The following is a 20,255-nucleotide window of genomic DNA, read 5'->3' on the forward strand; positions in this document are numbered from 1 at the left end:
CCATGCAGGATCACCCTGCAATTTTTTTAATGACACTGTTATGACAGGTCTCTAAATGCAGTCTGTGACCACTCGGCACAGATGCTATCGGTAGCATTTAAACCTCAAATTTTTGTGTGCTGGTTTAAGAAAACTCTCACAGCTGGTACCCTGCAAACAGTTTCAGTTCACTTACTGATACAATATTGTAGCCTGCTAGATTGCATAAGTAAGTACAGCTGTTTTACTGTAAAGCAAAAGAAGTCTGGAAAAGTTTTGGAATAAAACACCCTGGAGTTGAAAACTTTTCATCGGTTAGCAGTAATATTTTATACTGATATTTTGAAAGTATTTTTGTTTACCTATCTGGTTCTTCACATTACTCCAGAATATCCTTACAATTGACTTTCATTTTATGTTTCCAGTTATACTCTGAGGTCAGAGTCTGATTTATTAGCTTGTCCTAAATATAAATTGAAAACGTTTGGCGGCTGGAGCCTTTCGTATTTATGCTTCACAATTATGGAATCAGCTTCTTATTTATTTTTGGAAATCAGATTCTGATTTGGTTTTTGAATCAAAACTGAAGAGGCATGTGTTTGATGCTGGTTTCAATTAGGTCAGATCTGTGATGTTTACAGGGACTTTTCCTGAGTGATGATGTAGAAAAACTGTTACAAAAGATCATTACCTTCTTTTAATTAGTGCATTGTCAGACCTTTGAAAACATGGAACAATCCAGAAATCTCAAGCATTTATTTGCATAAAGCTTATTTTATGTGGGAGGGGGTAGTGAAATGAAATACAAGAACTCTAATGCATAAAAATTGTATGAAATATAGCCCCTTAGTACATAGATGGGAAAGTCTCTGTAATTCTGGGTCATTCTGACACAAAATTATCCTGCCTTTACAAATAAAACCAATGTATCAACCTTAGCAAAACCTTGCCCTAGATTCTTATCTTCTACCTCCACCCATACTGACTTGTCTTCTCAGAAGATTTCCTGGCCACTTGTTATTCTCCTCAACTTTCCTGTTTTTCTGTTGGTACAGAAATTGAATATCATTTCTGCCGGTACGGAATTGAATAGTATTGAACAGCTAGAAAATCTTGCATATGATTAGAACCTAATCTGCTCAAGTACTGACTTTCAATTTCAGCATAAAATGTTAGAATTTAGGACACATGTCATTAAGGTTAACTTTTTTTTTTTTGAGAATTATTCCATCCTTACTGTTGATGATCCTCTGTGTGGAAGTTGGTGGGCTTTCAGAGGAACAGAAAAGAGAGAAAGAACTGTGGCACTCACATGACCCCAATGCCACTTCATGCCATTGGAGAGAAAAAGAGTTCTAAAATAGATGTCCAAAGGCTAATTAAAAAGGATCAAGTAATGACAGCAAATAATTGCTCGTTCTGCTATGGAAGGGAATCCCCACCCAACTTTGCAACTGCTGCCAGGGACTTGCCTCAAGCTTTCTGTCTTCTTGTAAGAGGGGAAGTGGAGTGGCTAATGACTGATTCCAATGAGGTATTTACCTCCATTTCTGCTACCCCATTTCCAGGCATTAAAGCCAAAACAAAATTTGCTTTCTGTGTAATATACTTCTCTCTAGCTCTTTTTCAATGCAGGGGTTTTTTTTTAGCCTGGAGAATAAATTCTTTAGCCTCTTTCAGAAAGCAGTCCCTCAAAAGAGAAGAGTGATTAGACCTGACAGAGAGCAATGTTAAATAGAAATGTAACATATAAAAAACAGATGATGAAAGAAACAGCTGTCACTGGGCTAGACTAACTAAGCCCTTGTAAAACGGCCCCAGGCAGGCCTTACTGGGAGTATATGAGAGTATAAACTGAGCTCACTGACTTCTCTGAATTACCCTTTCCTTCTCCATGAGAAGCTGTAATTGCCTATTGCAATCATCATCTGATGGCAGCTGGTGGTAGCAGGGGGGATGAGACAGAATGGGGAAGGAGTTCCTTCAGAGGGTACATGATATGCTTTTGCTAAGATCCAGATTTCAGCTTTTCACCCTAATGCTTTTTCCAGCTGAAGAAAATAACCCTCATTGTACCCAGGCTCTCATTTAGGTTTGGTGTAACTCAAAAACTGGAGTTTGTGCTTCTAAAAGAATATTTAAAGTGTGTTCTGTAGGCTGTTAAATAAAATATGACTCTTGAACACTAATGTCCTCTCCTTATGCAGAGGACAACTGGTACATAAGCAACAGAAGTCTGGCCAGGACTGAAAACAGGGAAGAAGAAATCTCTTACATCCTACTACAAATTTCTGAGAAATCCATTCACCCACCAGAAGCGTGTTTATTTTCACCCTCCTGTCTCAATAAGACCTACAGGAAAAAGCTGAATGAGACTGTAGGAGTGCTGAAAACTTTTATTCATGGAAGAACATTGTCAGTAACAATTCACAAAGAGGAAAAAAGGAAAAGAGCCCATGGGAAGTGCTCTGAACTGAACCATGTTTTGCTTTTGCTGAGCTCTACACACACAGCTAGACTCAGCTGATAAGGTCAGAGAACCAAATGGTGTGCAGTGTTGTTCCAAGATGCCAGGAGCAATGGCAAAATTACATTTTCCTCCTCAGAAGCCATAACAGACAGGTGTTTATGAAAGATTTTTGGGTGCAACGTGCACGCCCTGTTTCTTAATAGCTTAGTGCTGCCAGTCGCTCTAGTACAGCGAAGAGGTCAGCGAAAGGGCAACAATGTCATTTCAGAAAAGTCTGCTGAGCTTTGTCTTCCTTGCTAACATTTTGTGACATAAGCTTTTGGGAAGGGAAGAGGCAGCTTTCACCAGCAGCCTACCTGCAACAATGGCAACTCCTTCCCTTGCAGTAATATAGTGATGTTCCTTGTAACATTGCCATGCAAACAATATTGAAACCATGGAAATTAGTCTATATATATTGTTTATATAAGAATGTGTGTGTATAAGTATAGATGTATATGCAATACTTATATAAGTAAATATATATAAAACTACTGGCACTGAACTTCTGGACTGGAGTGAGCTGTGGCAAAAACCAGAGATCTGAAAAGCAGGAGGCAGGGCTTTAATTTAGCCTCTTGAGGAAGGAGACAACAGAGTACTTAATCGCTTTGCCCCTTCTTGCCCTGAGCTGACTGCAGTCAGAAGGGTGTGCAGACTCAGGCGTGTTATGATTCTTTCTGTATGTGTCATCTGGTAGAACTTAGCTGTAAATGCAGCAGTCCAAATTACCACATAGTTTATAACATGGCTTAAAGTGCTGATCTATACTATTCTTGCTCCCTTCTTTTCCCCCTTACAGCATATTATAGAAGTTCTCAGGAGTCTGAGGAAGACAGATGATCATTAAGCCTAGTGGAAGTAGCTAAGCAACTTCAGGTACAGGTATTATCCCACTCATGACTACCTGACAAAGGCTCAGTTTGTTTCCCATCAAGGACAAGTTATAAAACCAGATCAAAGATTTCTCAAAGGAACAAATGAGTGCCCAGCCCTAATTCATCACAGGAAAATTACCCTGTCTAATCCTTACTTCCTTTCATTCAGTTTCTCAAGATCTTTGGAAAACAGCAACAATCTGCCAACGTGGATGTACCTGTAGGATAAGGAAGAAAATGATTCCTCCTAAATCAGTGAGATACCTTAGGATTCTGCTTTTAATTTTACAAAAGCTTGCATACATCATCATCTAGAACTCACAATCACCCAACAAACTGAGCTCCTAAAGGCCTCAGGAACCTCATCCAAAGTCCATGGAAAGGAACAAAATCCTTTCCATGATTTGTTGGATGGGGAGTACTGAACTGTTATTCACATTCACATTCTTGTTCTTACTAGAGAAACAGAATAACAAAATACTTGAACAGAATACTGCACCAAAGCACAGTGCAACTGTCTAGCCATTGTTTCAGCCTCTCAGAGTCTGAAGTTTACCTCAAATGCTGGATTAAGCTATGCCCTTAAGCTAGGACTCTGCTCTACTGTGGCTTGCTTTCAGGTATCTGAGTTTGGCCTCAGTTCTCACTAGCTAGGGTTCATTAGCCAGGGTCAAAGAACTTATCTTTTCAGCTTAAGCTTTGATAACCACAGCCTAACCACAGGTAACCTTTGGAACAGCCCACATTGTTCCCTAGCTAGCTGGTGCTTCAAGCCTTCACCTGTAGCTTTTGGCCCCTCCCAAGCTTTCAGGCTTTGTCTTCTGTCACCAGACTTAGGTGCTTTCTGATTCCCGCTTCATTTGTTCCATTTCCTATTTCTGCCTTGATGCTGACCCTAGACACTGAGAATTAAAGGGTTCTTCATCCTTTCATGACTTACTTCTGCTGTCTTCCTTTCTGGTGACATCTGTATGCAATGTTTTTAGTATTTCAAAACGGTTCTTCAGTGTTTGCCAGGAGCCTTGGAAAAGAACTGCATTTGCAGTGATAGAAGACTTTATCAAAGTCGGGCTGAAGAACTCTGACACAGCAGTGGCAACAGGCTCAGACTACGTTTTTACTGAGTAACAGATACCCCTTGTGCAGAGAAACAGTGTGACTGTGCCTCAGAGTGCCTTAGGGAGAATCTTTCAGCAAAACTATCTGCTTTAGGGAACAGAGGTTGGCAATTTAAGTACTTTCTATGGTTCTATGAAGCTGATGCCCTGTGAAAGACGACAACCTGAGAAGTCCCAGCAGTGAACATATCTATTTGTTCATAAGAGCTGTGTGATGCAGGGAGCAGAAGCATACACTCCCTCACCATTATTTTGACAATGCACCTGAAATTTGTCATGACAGACCACATCCAAAGAATAAAAGAGTAATTTATTCCCCTTGCTCATTAAATGATTATTTTCTCTGAGGCTGCCTGTGGAGAAACTAGCCAATTTCAGCACGGATAATTTTATTTATGGTACAGACAACCTTATACTAGAACTTGAATAACTTCTTGCAGGCTCCGAAATAGTTGTGAAGCAGTGCTTGATATGAGAAAGGAAGTATTAGAACAGAGGTAAAAGCCCTCTGGTCTTTTGATAGACATAATAATCCATCATTCTCTAATAGGTGCCTTTAAATGCTATTTTAGATTTCTCCTTGCATTCCCAATCCCACTGCTGGTTTCTAAATTATATTGTCATTCTAAATTGGTTTATCCAAATCTGAAATACTTCAGATCTATTCTTTAAGTTTGCAGTATTCAGCACTTTGCAAAGGTTTCATGAGCTTCTAGCAAACTGATTTGAATCAGATGCCTGCCTTTATTTACCTGCCTTAGGAAAGAAAAGTCATTTACAATAAGTAAGTAATGGCCAAGCGCTGGTGTAACTGGTCTGCAACTATTTAGAAGTCAAGATCTGTCTGCACTTGGATGTGACATGAACTTGAGCATTACCATTTACCAGATAGAGTTCAGAGTTTATAAAAATGTTGGTCCAAAAGGGACACATTGGAAAATCCTCCTTGCTTTATCTTGAAATTGATCTTCTAGTCACATGGGCTCAGAGAGAAATGAGGCACACTCATTCCTGAAAAATTGTTGCTTATGTTTATTCCAACAAGGGGAAGTCAGGGCTGACAAGTATTTCCAGAAGCTGTGGTAGAGCTTTCAGCTGGTGGGACTAACTACAACTTTGTAATAGAAGGTGTTCTTTCATCTCTCATAAATAACTGATGTTCTTCCATTCCCTCTCAAACTGTAGTACCAATCCTGGTATTTCTGGTTGCACACATAAATTTGCCTTTCCCTATTAAATCTTTCTATTGACTCTCTGCAGGGATTTTTATGGCAGTATTTATTGTGGATTCTGTATAAAATAAAATGTATTTTTTTAGTATTCCTAGATTTAACCTCAAATCATTCTATAATGATATTACAGGTTAACGTGAATAAGCAAGTCTAGTTATAATTGTTTCTACTGCTGACAATAATGTGTAGTTTATACATCCTGAAGTAAAATGGTATATATTGCTTCAAGGACTCATGCCAAGCACATAAGTAAATCGTGTCACCCCTTCAGCAACAGTGGTTCCAAGAAAGCACTTTTATGGATTTAAGTTGTATGTCTAATTATGAGAAAAGAGCCCTGAAGGCTTCTGTGTTTAATATATCCCAACCATTCCGTTTCAAAATCAAAAGTACCATAAAAATGGAACAATATCCCATACCTAGCATAGACTGTACTTAAAGAATGATTTTATTTGCACTTACTTCATATTAGGAATCTGCCTCATGCAAAATAACAAAAAAAAATCACGGATATTTCTTTCAGAATAAAAGTCCTTAAAGGTCTATTGAGCTTCACATATGTTAAAGGTTTATGGATAGGTTCTACTTCTGAAAATCTCTGCCCATGGGTGGTACTACTCATCCCACAGAGCTTCAGTAAGGCAAAAGAGTTTAACCAAGCAGATCCAGCAGCAAGTTAAATTGTCAGCACCCACATTATAAGCACATACCTAATTCCTTGACATTCCCACAAATGATGGCACAGTGAAAGGAAACGTGGACAATAACAGCAAAAGTTTTTTAGAGGACTCCATTATGTGCTGCCTTACCAGCCTGGGAGGGGGATTCCTTCCCAAGTTTCCGGGCACACATGGGAATTACAAATTCTCTGCTCTGACTGTTCTTCATGTGCAGCTTGTTTGTCAAACTATAATGGGATTAGCCCTGCAAACTGACCCAAAAGATACACCTGATCAGAGCCACCTCTCTTCTGACTCTCTTTGGCTTTCCCCCAAGTATATTAACACCTCACAAAGCAGTCTTGCATTGATTATATCCTTTACAGCAACGTCCTTCCTTCCCTCAAAACAGCAAAGCACAATCTGGTCCATGTGACTACAGATTTGAAGGAATTATTTTATGAAAAATTAAAAAAACTATACAGAGTGTAGGACTGGATAAAGTGTTGATGTAATAACAGTTTATGAATAGTTAGAAATTTATGAATAAAGAAAGAAGTCATAGACATAGCTCCCTTTTTTAGGATCTGAATGGTGTGTGAAATACGTGATTTCTAATCTCTTGAGTTGTATTTGCTCTGTCCAAATGTGAGGTTGTTTTAATTGTGAGAGAGGGGGAGAGAAAGATTCCAAATTTGGGAGCTGTGAAGATAAAGAGAAGGTGGGGAAATTCCCAAAGAACTATGCAGCAGTAACCCAGGGCCAGTTCCATAGAATTATAGGACAGCTGAGGTTGCAAGAAATCTCCAGAAGTCTCTAGACAAACCTCCTGCTTAAAACAGGGCCTGTTTTGAAGCTCCAGTTACTCAGGACCTCATCCTACTGAGTCTTGAAAATCTAGGGAGACCTGAAAACCTCTCAGTGTACCTTTTCCAGTGTTGCGCCTCTCTCAGGTGAATACATTTTCCTTATGTCTAACCAGAACAAACTTTGCTGCAATCCTTTGCATTTCACTTTGCAAATTCAAGACGACTCTAGTTCTGCTTTGTCTATAATTCTCCTTTGTGTAATTGAAGACAACAACAAGATTCCCTCCCATCCTCCACTTAGCCTTTTCTTCTCCAAGGTGAACAAATCCAGCTCTCGGAACCCCTCTCATACATCATGTGCTCCATGGACTCACTGCAGTATGCCAACATCTTACTTGCACGTGAAGCCCATAACAGGACAAGGTAACGCAGGAGCAGCCTTGCAAGGGCAGAAGGGAGAAATTACTTCTGCTGGACCACTGGCAATGCTCTTACTAATTCAGCCCTGGATGTGTTTGGCCCTCATCATCACAAGGATGCACTGCTGACTCAGGTTCAACTTACCACCAGTATATCCCAGACCTTTTCTGCAGAGGAGCTTTCCAGCCATTGAGTCCCAGACTGTACTGAGGCATAGAGGTATCCTGTCCCACATGCAAGTCTCTGCATTTGCCTTTGTTGGTCTTCATCGGGTTTCTGCCTTCCGTTTTCTCCAGCCTGCCAGGGAGTGGCAGGCCTCCCCTCCAGCATGTTACCCACTCCTCCAGTTTGGTGCCATCTATTACTTTCTGTGGGCACACTCCATCCTGCAGCCTGGTTGTTGATGAAGATGTGACACAATATCAGCCCCAGTAACCAGCCATCGGTTGATCTTCAGACCTCTCACCACTGCCCTTCGAGCAGTCCAGGCAGATTTTCACCCACCTTGTCGTCTATATATCCAGTCCCTTCTGCTGCAGTTTACTAACAAGCCTGCTATGGGAGGCTGTATGGAAAACCTTGCTGAATTCAAGGTTTCACCTTTTCATGTTTCATCTCAGTGTTTTTGAGTTCCCGGTGTGAACTCAGCCACAGCTATACCACCCCAAAATTGGTATGGGGGTGGGAGGGAGTGGTTAGACACCTAATAAGAGAGAAATATTTGAGCTATTCTATTGCTTAGAAAATCCAAGACATGAAGACTAACTAACCAGGAATTGTCATGGACCTGCCAGCATACCTTTCTCTTGTATGGCAGAAATATCAATTTCTTCAATCAAGCCAAACTGTACGGCAATGAAGACAGATGCCTTCTCTGAACTGGAGACACATAGGCATGTCTTTCTTCTGTGACAGATCTATTTAAGATGGAGGTTCCTCTCCAGCCTCAGGAGGTAACAGTTAAATTCATTAATTCCCTACAAGAGTTCTCTTTCCTCCATCCAGCTGCATATGAATTATTTGTGCCGAGTCTGGTTATTCCATCCAAGTGTAAACCTTAAATTAGAATAACCGAAACTCAGGAAGGATGATTATCTCAGGCCACAAAAATAAACATTTCCAGCTTTTTTGTTTTCAAACTTACTCTAAGCTTTTTAAACACAAACAGAATAGCCCTGAGAGGCCATATCTGACCTATAAACTGAAGGCTGTACTGAATTAAGTGTATTTGCTTTGTTCTGCAGATGTTAGAAGACTTGCCCACAAAATATGACAGGTTCAGTTAATTTTATCTTAGACCAATGTAATGAGCATCTGTTTTGATTTCTCTCAGTCATTGATACGATTTTCTTTTAAACTTGATACCAGCTGGTTTATACAAGTGTGCAAAAGTTGTAAACAGCCAAAGATGAAGCTATTCCAATGCTGAGGAACATTTATTCATTCCACTGTGATCTTTATACTAATAATACCAAAAAAAAGTCAGGAGTATTTCATAACACAGCAGGATATTTATGTATAAACAGGGTCCTCTTTACAGAAGTATTGTATGTGTCTATGTAAATATTATATACAGTGTATGTGTAAATATATGGATGGTGTTATCCTCACAGTAAGCTTAGAATCACAAGATAAACTGCAGAACCATGCACTAAATAATATTTATTACAGGGCTTCACAATTTATTATGTGCTTCTGAACATCTCATCTGGCCTTTCCCTACTAACCTGCCTCTTCTGGGACTACTACCATTCCGTACTTCTCAGCACCTTCAAAGAGCTATTCTTCTCACTGTGGGCACTGTACTCCAGAAAAAAGTTTTTTTCCTCAGAAGATACATCTGTAAAATTCTCATTCCTGCCTCTCAGCTCATTGAGGTGAGATAGGCAGGTGGCACCACTAACCTCTTAAGAGGTTTCTGAGCCTAAGTGCCAGCATAGCCTACTTCTCTCATCACTCTTCCACTCACGCACCAAGATGGAATCTCAGTATCATCTCTACTGCTGAATACTTGTCAGCACTCCGCATCGCATATGCACAGAAGGAAATGGAGGGGCTGTTTTTCATGTAGCCACAGAGTCTGGACTCTGCTAAGATGGGGATGTTAAACCCACAATAGGGCATGCTTAGTGCTACTGAATGTAGCACAGAAGGGTTTTGACATGTTTCCAACCCCCCCCCAAAAAAAACACCCCAAACCTCCTATACTATTCAAACTGTGGGCTGAAAAATGCTTGTTCCACAATTATAAATCAACCAAACGTAAACTGACATTTTTGGAACCCACAAAAGGCACCTCCCTAAGTCCAGATTTATCCTTCCAGGAAATTTTCAATCATACTGTGAATGATAGAAATATTAGGCAAATATAAAAGGGATGAGTTTATGTGTGCTTGCATGCTTGAAGGTGCAACAGTAAATACCACTCCTCTAACAAGAAATATAGTGGGGAAAAAAAAGCCCTAAATAGCTTCCCAGTGACTTGTGATGCAACACCAGCTCTGGCATTAGATATTGCATTTGTTTGCCTAGCATTTCAAAAGCTCCTGGCTAGAAATCCTGACCGCATGGCCATTTTCAAGTTTCTTTGTTCCATATCTTTTTGGGTAAGGAAAGCTCATTCAGCTTGCTTGAATGCACTCAGCTGTTGTCATGAGAAACCATTTTTTTCCTATTTAAATTCCAGTGCATATTGAGTGTAGCTCAGAGGTAAAATGAAAGATAAAAAGAAGACAACTGATACACTATCAGTTGTCTTAAAAATACACTGTAAATTGTTTCTTTTATTTAGTTGTACACTAAACCTCTTTTGTAAAGTTGCTGCTTGCTTTCCTTGCTAAAATGCAACAAAATAATGTAAAGTGTTTTTAAAATTGTCTGGTAATTTGCCTTCTCCTTTGATGCTAATAGGCATAATTGAGACCTTATTTATTTAGTGAAATAGCTTTCAGCATACACTCAGTTTCCTTCAGCTGAGGTAAGTTTTCTTCTACGTGTTTATTGCATATGGCATGGATTTTGTTTATCTGGGACAAGTACAGTCTCGCGTAGGGAGGCAATCTGAATCAGAATTGGGCCAAAGGGTAAAGATTGTGTAGTATTTATCTGTGTATTTCTTAGGTTGAATTACTTCGGCATCACTTTTAACCTGTTTTTTTCTTTATATTAAACTCAGTGTGTAATAACTGCCGCATATACCAGCCACAATTCTGTCCAGCAATTATTCTTGTTGTCACAGAACAAGAAATATGTGGGTTGAAAGATCAACAGATTGACTGGCACAGATTAACTACCTGAAAAGGCTGCAGTTCTTTCTTCTGCTTTAAGCACATATGGGACAACAGAAATATATAATAGAATACTATATAATATACAATATATAATCCTCTCCATATGGTACAACACAAACAGTAACAGTCACAACACTCGATTTTATGTGTCAGCATAACCAATTTAGATTCTCAAGAGGAAAACTAGTATTTGTTTGTGATTATGTCCCAGATGATAATTCCTCAGAAGTTTTAAAGGAATGGTAAAAATATTTCATTCCTCCCTGCCTACAAAGCTTTCTTCTTTAACTGAGGAAGTCTTGTAACTCGTCTGAAGTGATTACAGGCTGATATACCTATTAACTGGTTATATACTTGACAGGAATTTGAAAATTCTGGAATGTGAAATAATGAACCTTCATTTCAGTAAAAATGTAAATACAAGTAGCTGAACCAAAATCCCAGTCCTGCAATCAGATCTATGCAGGTGGTTAAGTGCTCTTCATATGCCTCCATGGGGAAAAACAAGAGGTTACTTTGCCATTCAAGTTAACAGGCCTCTCCAGACAAAGAAAATACATGATAAAGAATACAATTATATGATCAGATCTTCTTCTAAGAAGCAAAACAGTTTTTCAGTGTGTTTCCTGTCGTATCTCATTGGCCTGTGGATAAGATATGGAACATCAGAGTATATCTTGATTCTGCTTGGATGATTCTGAAGACTAATAAATGTTACTCTGATGGAAAAGCCTATCATGTGTCATCTATGGGCATAATCCTTCACTGTTACAGAATGCAAGCCTTTTGAAACAGGTCTGACTAATCAAAATTTTCAAGCTAACAATCAGATTAGTGAAATGGTGGCATCATAAAAGTCTCCCTGTTTTGGTCACTGGCATATGTTACCTGTAAACACTGCAAAACCTAACAGATATCAGAGCAGGCCAATGCTACTAAGGCTTTTTATGATTTATAACTGCAACAGTCCCATTCCCAGAACAGCCAACTTGTTTTAATGAAATGTAGCTTTCGGTTTCATACTGTAAAGCAATCAGCCTCTTCTATAAATTATAAATTTTTTTGGAGTAGAGACTTAAATTTCCTATAGGGAGTGTACTGAAGAAAACATATCTGGAAAAGGCATTCTCTTCCCATTAGTGACACTGCTTATGTGAAGTTAATACGAACATAAATCTTTAGACAAGTTCAGCAAGCAGATTCCACTTCTTTGCACTGAACTTCAGAGGCTGATAAAAGCAAAGATGCTATAACATTGGTATTTCAAATAGCTATGTGAAATGAGGAGTGAGAGAGCAATATCCAGCTCTCGCTCTTTGTAAGGACTTCTGACTGTTATCCGATGATTTACACAATTCCATCCACAGAAATCTTTGATAAACTGTTTCCAAATTCACACTCAATTTCCAGACTGCGTTCATATGCAGCTTCATCACTTTAAAATGCTATCTTCAGGAGCATGTTCTTTCTATCAGTAAATGTTTTCTCTCCATGTAGGTGTGTGTAACCTGTTAACAAGTCTTTCCATATCATTCTTTTTGTTAAACTGAGCAATATGAGATTCTTTCTATTTACTGTTCATCATTCTCCTGGCTCCTCTCTGAACCACCTGATTTATCAGCAGTTTTTGATTTCTGGCCCAGACATAGTGGCTGTGTTTGGCCTCCTCTGCTAGAAATGCCTTAGTGAATTATTCCAACCTGCCTCTGGTGGCCTCTGTCCCCCAGCGAGCCTGAGGCATGGCAACACTGCATCAAAGCTGATTTGCCCTTTTGTGTACCTACTGTCCTGTAAGTCCTTGCATTACACCGAACACAGACCTTCTGGCCCTCATACCTAGTAGTCTACTTTGTCTTCAGCCGCTACATCTACTACATAGCCCTTTATAAGAAGTCCCATCCAGTGATGTCCTTCAGCATTCGCAGTGCTCTTGTTACCTCAGTATACTGCAACAGACACCAGCACTGAAAAAGCACACCAAAGTTAGAGGCTTCACAGAAGGTCAAACAGGGGTACAAACATCTCAAATATTGTGCTGCCCTGGCCTCTTCCAAGAAGGGCATTCTTTCATATGTCGAAAGCACAACTAGGTTGTTCAAGGTGCTACCACTTAGCTGACATTCACTGTGTCCCAGTGATTGTGGTTAAAAACCTAGCCCATGGATATAACCACAGGTACGGTCATACAGATCAGAGGTATGCCAGCTGGGCATTGCCAGTCCATTTTGCTGTAATTGTTATGGAGGTCTTGGTGGTCACATGCGGGCAGGTCTGCCTGTGAGTGGCTGCTCATCAAGACATCATCTTGCCATTCAGCACACTCAGCTCTGCAGCAGCCTTAAACAATTCCTATTTGGTGTATGTCAGAAGGGGCCCCAAATTACTCTATTGTAATGATGCCATCTTACTTCAGTCAGAGTCTATGCATCTCAACCATCTATGCTTCTCAGCTGCAGCAGGTTGGCTCACCTTTTATATGGCTTTTTTTTCCCCCAAAATCCGGTATCTATTTTACAAGGAAACCCAGCCCTCACTGTCGGTATCATATTTTAAACCCTGTGGTTAGAGGTACCTGTATGTCTGCCAATCCCCTGCTGCCTTTTGTTTGTGGGTTTACTGTGACAACCCTGACATCAATACATAGTGCAGCTTGGTCCTCAACTTCTGTGTGTTGACCTCTGAGTACACCTGTGGAGTCCTCAAGGATAGCTGTTGCTTCCTAGTTAATCAGCTGGATATCAGCATGGAGAGCACTGGTAGGGTCACAGTGACCTGTTTATCTTCTCTCTATAATCCACATAAGGATGGTAGCAAACCTGTCCAACCTGAGCAAATATGGGAAGTCTGAGTGCTTTGAAGATCCTCTATCCTACTTGCAGAGGCCCTGGCTATGTTGTCCTCAGTAGATGTAGCTCTGCTCAAGAAAGGGTTTTGCAATGTGTCCTGTATGTTCTGGTGGGCTTGCCTCTGCCTTTCTGTCATGGCCCTGTAACTTGGCTGTGCCTTACCTCTAGATCCTCTTCTGTTCTTCTTCTCCCTCCCTCCAGCAAATTTCCCTAAGCTTCTCCATGCTCCCTCCTCCATTGCCATGATGCTTGGAAGCAGGTTAGTTGCACTGCTCATGCCAGAGTTTCATGTTCCTCCATCAAAATTCTTCCTGGTTTGAAAAATATATGCCACCTCTTGGACTCTATTACTTGAATAAAACTGGAGAAAAAAATTTGCTTCTCATTGCTATCCCCAGCTTTGAGAACATGCCTGACAACATATCACATTGACACACACAACATTTGGCTATATCATCAGTGTAATTTTTTCAAACCTGCCTTCTTGCAAGTCCTAACCATGGATAAGGGAAGGAAGAGCTGTTTCTGCTTTGTGTTCAAGGTACCACAAGGTAGGTAGCATTTTACATATCTGACAGATAATAAAATCATCCCAGAGGATGCTGTCTTCCTGCTTCTCAGTCACATAGAACTTGAATATTAATTAACTTCACTTCTTATTCGAAAGCAAATTGGTAAACATTAATATTTTAAATGTTTTTTCTGATGTGCAGTTAGACCTACATTTGTGTGGTTTTTATGAAAATTGGTTTCCTTAATATCAGCTTATTTACCCTGAGATAGAGTGGACAGTCTTTAGTGGCGTTCCCTGCCTGACAGGTCCTTGATTTCACAGGGAGCAGCCACTAGTGGCAGGCACACCTACTTTTTCTAGTCCTCAAGTGAGCTTCAGAAGAGCTCGGGGCAGCTCCTGCACCCCTGAGATCCCAGTTTTCATGAGCCTCTCAAATTCAAATAGCAAAGGTGCTCACCCTTTTCTCAGCTCTAATGTCATGGTTTGTGGGGATAGACGGCATCAGACTTCATACATACCGATGTGGATGCCCACAGCTTAAATGATTTGGGCGAAGAAAGTTTCCTAAGACTTCTGGAATATTCTTATTCTCAGTAGAGTTAGTGTATAGGATTTAGTGAAAAGGTCTGCTGTGAGCTCAGTGATCCATGTTACTATTCCTTAGTAAGGACACCTCACCGGAGTTTGTAAGAAAGCCCACAGTATCTCTGGAAATTTAGTTAAGATACATTTTAACAGCTTTTCCTACAAAACACCTGCAGCCTCAGGGATTCACAGGTTTGTCTCACTCAGTAGTTGCTAAGTTCTTTAATGAGTTGCAGTAAATGATTCCACAAATCAGTGGAATTTCTATACACGGTCTGATGAAATCACCAGCAAGGCAAGGTCACGAGCTCCATAGAAGTCCCTTCTATGAAGACTATTTTTCTAGTTGCTACTAATCACTTAAAAAGTGGAAGAGGTGAATTTGATCCTAGGCCAATCTCACACTGTGCTTCATAAGTATATGAAGTCTTGCTCTCACTTCATATTGCAGGTCACCACCCAGTATGGAGGTGTCAAGGGCTCTTTTTATTTACATAGCCATTTTAGACTGTAGCTAAGGAGTTCAGGTTCAGGAATTTCCACTCTGAATGTCTGCTTCATTTATGTGAAACATCCTGCGTACTTATAGATGAAATTTATATTATTTTACCTTTTTTTCCTTATTTGAAACAAAGTGTGATGAAAGTGGCTACATTAAATATCCCTTGCTATTAGACAATTAAATTTACAATCAATGTGTATATTGTTTTATAGTGCATACAGTTATGCTCAGTTTTATACACTGATGCTGCACAATAAAGTACTGTTAAGTCTAAGAAATTCTAACAGTTGTGGGACAGATCTTTGTTGCAAACCCCTTTCTGGATGACAGTACAAACATTTCCAAAGAAAAACACATTTTGTAAGAGTCAATACTATTCAGTTGCCATTAAGCAACACAATAATTATTATAATAAAGAGTGTCTTACACCAAGTGATCTTGTGGTTCTTAGATGTCTCAGTCTTGCTTTAGTAGTTAGGGCCAAATTCTGCTTCCACTCAAATCAATGGGGAATTCTGCAGACTTCAATGAGAAAGAGCCTAGATCCTTCATCAGCTGCAAAAGCTATGTCTTTGTGTAGGGTAACTCTTCAAATGCCATCCCTTTCAATTATACGCATATGAAAACTTGTAGCTTTCCTGACATTAGTCAAGCAGAAATTGCTACCTCAGAGCACTTAAAAATGTCTAGTAATTATCTTCACTATATTTTTACTCCTGAAGTAAATTTGAACACCTCCACGGCTTATAATGCAATTTTGAGGCCTTTTATTGTGGGTCAGTGAAACGCATCTATATCTAACTATTGGTTCTTACATGCCGCACTTTACTGATTACATTTCTAACGTTCAGTTATTCATTGAAAGAGTTAAACTTTTGTCGTCTACCTGATGTAAAACAGAGGAGACTTTATGTTTGGAGAGATGGCCCAAATTCAACTATCTCAGTAGCAGCTCCTCTCTGCTGCCCTCCGTAAGGAACGGTGATGAAATGCACTTCTGCTCGTCAGTGTTGAGTTACACAACAGAACCCGATAAACCTTTCTACATTCTATGATTTTCATATATTAATGAAAGGGTGATGATAAGGTATTACAACATACGTGTGCAAGACAGGGCACTGTTTGTAACAACAGGAGGACTAACTAGATTCATTAAAAACAATCTAACCTCTCCCTACAAGAAGAGCAAGCACTTAATTAGCACAATGTGCCCAAGTATCAGTCACCACCTTGTAGATTTACAGAACCTGACGCTTGTGCAGGTATAGCAGTAATTAAAGAGCCAAGCTTGCAATTTGAGTGATGTAACAAAGCGATACCACCTGCATATTGGCCAAAAAAAAAGAAATATGTAGTACAGAATGACCAGAATTACTTAGAGATGATCCATTCTTTTCATCATCTGGAAGTGGAGTTTGTTGGTCCATATGCTAGCTTCTGGTCAACCAGAGACAAAAAAAGAACAGGCATGTTTTTCAGCTGGAATAAGATGTGTGGATGGGCTAGGGAGATTTGTTGTTTCTTACTCTTCACAAGATTCAGCAGAGGGTTGGTAGCATCAGACTGAGTGTACTGCTGTCCTCAGAGCTGGTTTTTCAAAAACAACTATTTACCAACAGGTACTACTTTGGACGTATATTAGACCTACGATGGTAATTCGGTTTTCCCACTATGAGTAGCTTTTCCAAGCATCTGACTCCTTAATGCCAATAAGCATGTTTCTACCATTTACGGAGATCTGATTAACCCTTTTATGAACATGAAACATGCTTCAAAAGCAGCCTTAGTCATCAGGTAGTCTAGGCAGAGTGCTGGTACTTGGCACACTGGAATCTTATGAGGTACCCCAAAGGCCTTTTCTTGTCTGGTAGAGGTGCTGCCATGGGGCCACAAGATCACCTCAGAAAAACTTACATCTGCTCCTTCTGCAGGTGCATTTGTGGTGTTCACTACATACAAGCAAAAAGAAACGGAAGCTCTCTCGAGAATGAAAAAAAAATCTCGTGAGGATTCAGGACTAGGCTCATTGCTGAGCCAAGAAGCTTTTGTGTGAAAGAGGAAGCAGGGAGCAATGGAGGGGAGGGGCGTCGAATCCAGACATTACCTCAGGCATTAATGCCCTAAGGGCTAGCTAGAGATATGTTAGTGTGTTTATAGAGACAGATTAAAATCGGATTTCACACATAGATATCTAGCACACCAAGGGTTATGAAAATCTTCCTTGACTGGTGAAAGCACAATAGCATAGTCGTTGGTTGCCCAGCAAACCTGAGAAAGCTTGGCTCTGATTCATGCCAAAAGACAATAAAGAAACCACACAATGAACAATTGCTTTCGTACCAAACTCAGATCTTTCCCCTTCTGAGGAAACCTTCTCAAGTAAAGGAGGACAAGATCTAAAGGGTAAGCTTGTAGTTACACAAAACCACCCTATCTTTTAAGTACACCTCAGTAAACTATTACTCAGACTGTGAAACCATGCATTCACCTTCTGTGTCTTTTCACAGGAAGCGTTAGAAATAGTCAACCACTTCTTTAAGCCTTTGAGCAATTTTTTTTTTTTCAGTGCCCTAGTCTAACATGGTGGGAATGCCGACATGACATTTAGTATGCAGACAAGAGCCAGGATTGCATGTGCCTTGACCAACTGCCAGCTCAGCCTGCTTGCTCTCTGAGCTGCCCAGACCAGAAGCAGTCAGTGACCAGAATGTGGTCAGTGCTGAGCTGGAGCTCACATTGCTGTGCCAAAGCTAATAACGCTTGTCTCCCAGCTGAGCTAATGGAAGCTTCATGGTGGCTCACGGAGAGGCCCAAGCAGACTCTCATCAGCCTGGAAAACACCATGTAGATAAACCCAGTGTAGCTTTCAAAGAAGGCAAGAAATGTGTGTGCTTATAGGCAGAAGAACAGGGCCTTTACATGCCACCTGTATCTCTAAAAAATTTAGCAAGTGTGATGCAAACCAAGTTGTTCTGGCTCTCTGAACAATGTCTCACTCCAGCAGTCAAGCATTTCCTATTATTGACTGCATTTAAAACACTCTAGCATGCAGATCTGGGTACTCTCGGTGAACCACTCAATCACCAACTTTTTTGCACTCTGGATCTCAGGCTATCCACACTTGTAACTTCTGATCTGAAAATAATTAGGGACTCTGTTAAGGCATGATATCATAAGGACATTCTCACATTAAAAAATCAGGAAAGAAAGAGGTTCAAGTAACTCTTCTTGCTCCCATAGTACAAGAGTTGAAACTATACACCCTTATTTTTCAGTCCCAGAAACCTATTAGCCAAAACTAGCCATTTCAGTAGTATCACCCAAAGGAACACTTTTGGATGTTTTCTATTAAATAAAATGAAAATGTAATATTTCTCCTTCATGTTTTTATGTCATTCCAGATCAAGAAAACCGTGAGTCTCATTGGGGCCAAAAAGTAGGTATGACAATGTCTTGAACTGTAGGGACAGTATTCACGTCCCATAAGCAAGAAAAAATAGCATGCTACTATCAACTTACTGAGTGTTAACAAAAACATGCATGGAGGTGTATTTACAGGGACTCATATCAGAAAGCTTAACTCAGGTGAAGCTTAGGGCAACATCAGCGAAGTCAATGGAAGAACTTATGTATGGTTAGATGCACAGGAACACTGTATTATAGTTATGAACTGTAAGACTATACTTTAGCCAAAGTTTTATTATTAAGACAGCATCTTAGCTGACCTCCGCTCCTGCTTTTGTGCTCTGAATAAAAGCACATTTACTAAACCTGTTCTATACTGTCTTCAAGTACACTGAAGCTTCTATAAATAAAATGTAATAGGTCTGTGCATGTAAATTTGGGTAGCTCTGGCATATTAAAAATAGGTCATAAATGAGTGACTCTCTTCCCATAGGCCCTTTTCACCACCTGGGACCAACTCACTATAGAAAAATTGTCAGGGGATTGCACACCAGAACATTAGTAAAAACATACAAAAACAACCCTGGAAGAAGCCTCAAGGGTTATATAGTATATCCTGCTGTCCAAGACAAGACCAACAAACTTATCCTTGATTGAAGTGTCTCTAACCTCTTCTCATAGACTGTAACCTCTACAAACAACCTCTTTGTAATATTAGAAAGATTTTTCCCAGTATCCATATTAAACATTCCTCCCTCCAGTTTGACCTATTACTTTTACTCCTATCCATTACAGACCTAAGAAAATAATTTCCTTTGTCTTTGCAGCAGCCTTTTTATAGCTGCCTTATTTTTTTTTCTGTAGACTATTAATCTACAATTTAATTTTTCTTTATATGACATTTTTTCTAATCCTCCAGTCATTTTTGCTGCTGGCCTGTTGACTTTCTCTGCCTGTGCAGAGTCAAAGAGAGCAGGAGATGTAACACCCTGGTTCACACAACCTAGTAGGACTTCTGCCTTTTTTGCAATCAGATTATTATTATCTTATTTTCAGTCTGTCACCTATTATCTATAGCTCCTTTATGAACATTTCAAATGTCAGCTTTATTTCATTCTTCAGAAAACATTCTGAAGAATTTTCTCCTCTATTTTGAAAAGTGTTGCAATAGATATACTAACTTATTTTCAGCCACATAATTTGCTCTCAACACACTAATCCATCTTCGTGAATATAGGAGATGGAAACCACGAAAAATTCTGATATTCTTTCAGGAGGCTTAGCTTGGGCAAGGTTCTGTTGCAGGGTTTTGTACCTACATATGCATATATATATACACACACACATATATATATAAACATTTAATTATCTAAAATTTTGATAAATTAAAGCCCTCCAGGGTTAGATAAGGGAACTTTATATCTTTTGGAAGAGGGAATTTCCCAGCATCCCAGTGAAACACAGAACTGTTGCTTCTAGCTATGTAAGGGCCCAAAATAAAACTAATTA

Source organism: Phalacrocorax aristotelis, chromosome 1 (assembly GCF_949628215.1).
Source record: "Phalacrocorax aristotelis chromosome 1, bGulAri2.1, whole genome shotgun sequence".
NCBI lineage: Eukaryota > Metazoa > Chordata > Aves > Suliformes > Phalacrocoracidae > Phalacrocorax > Phalacrocorax aristotelis.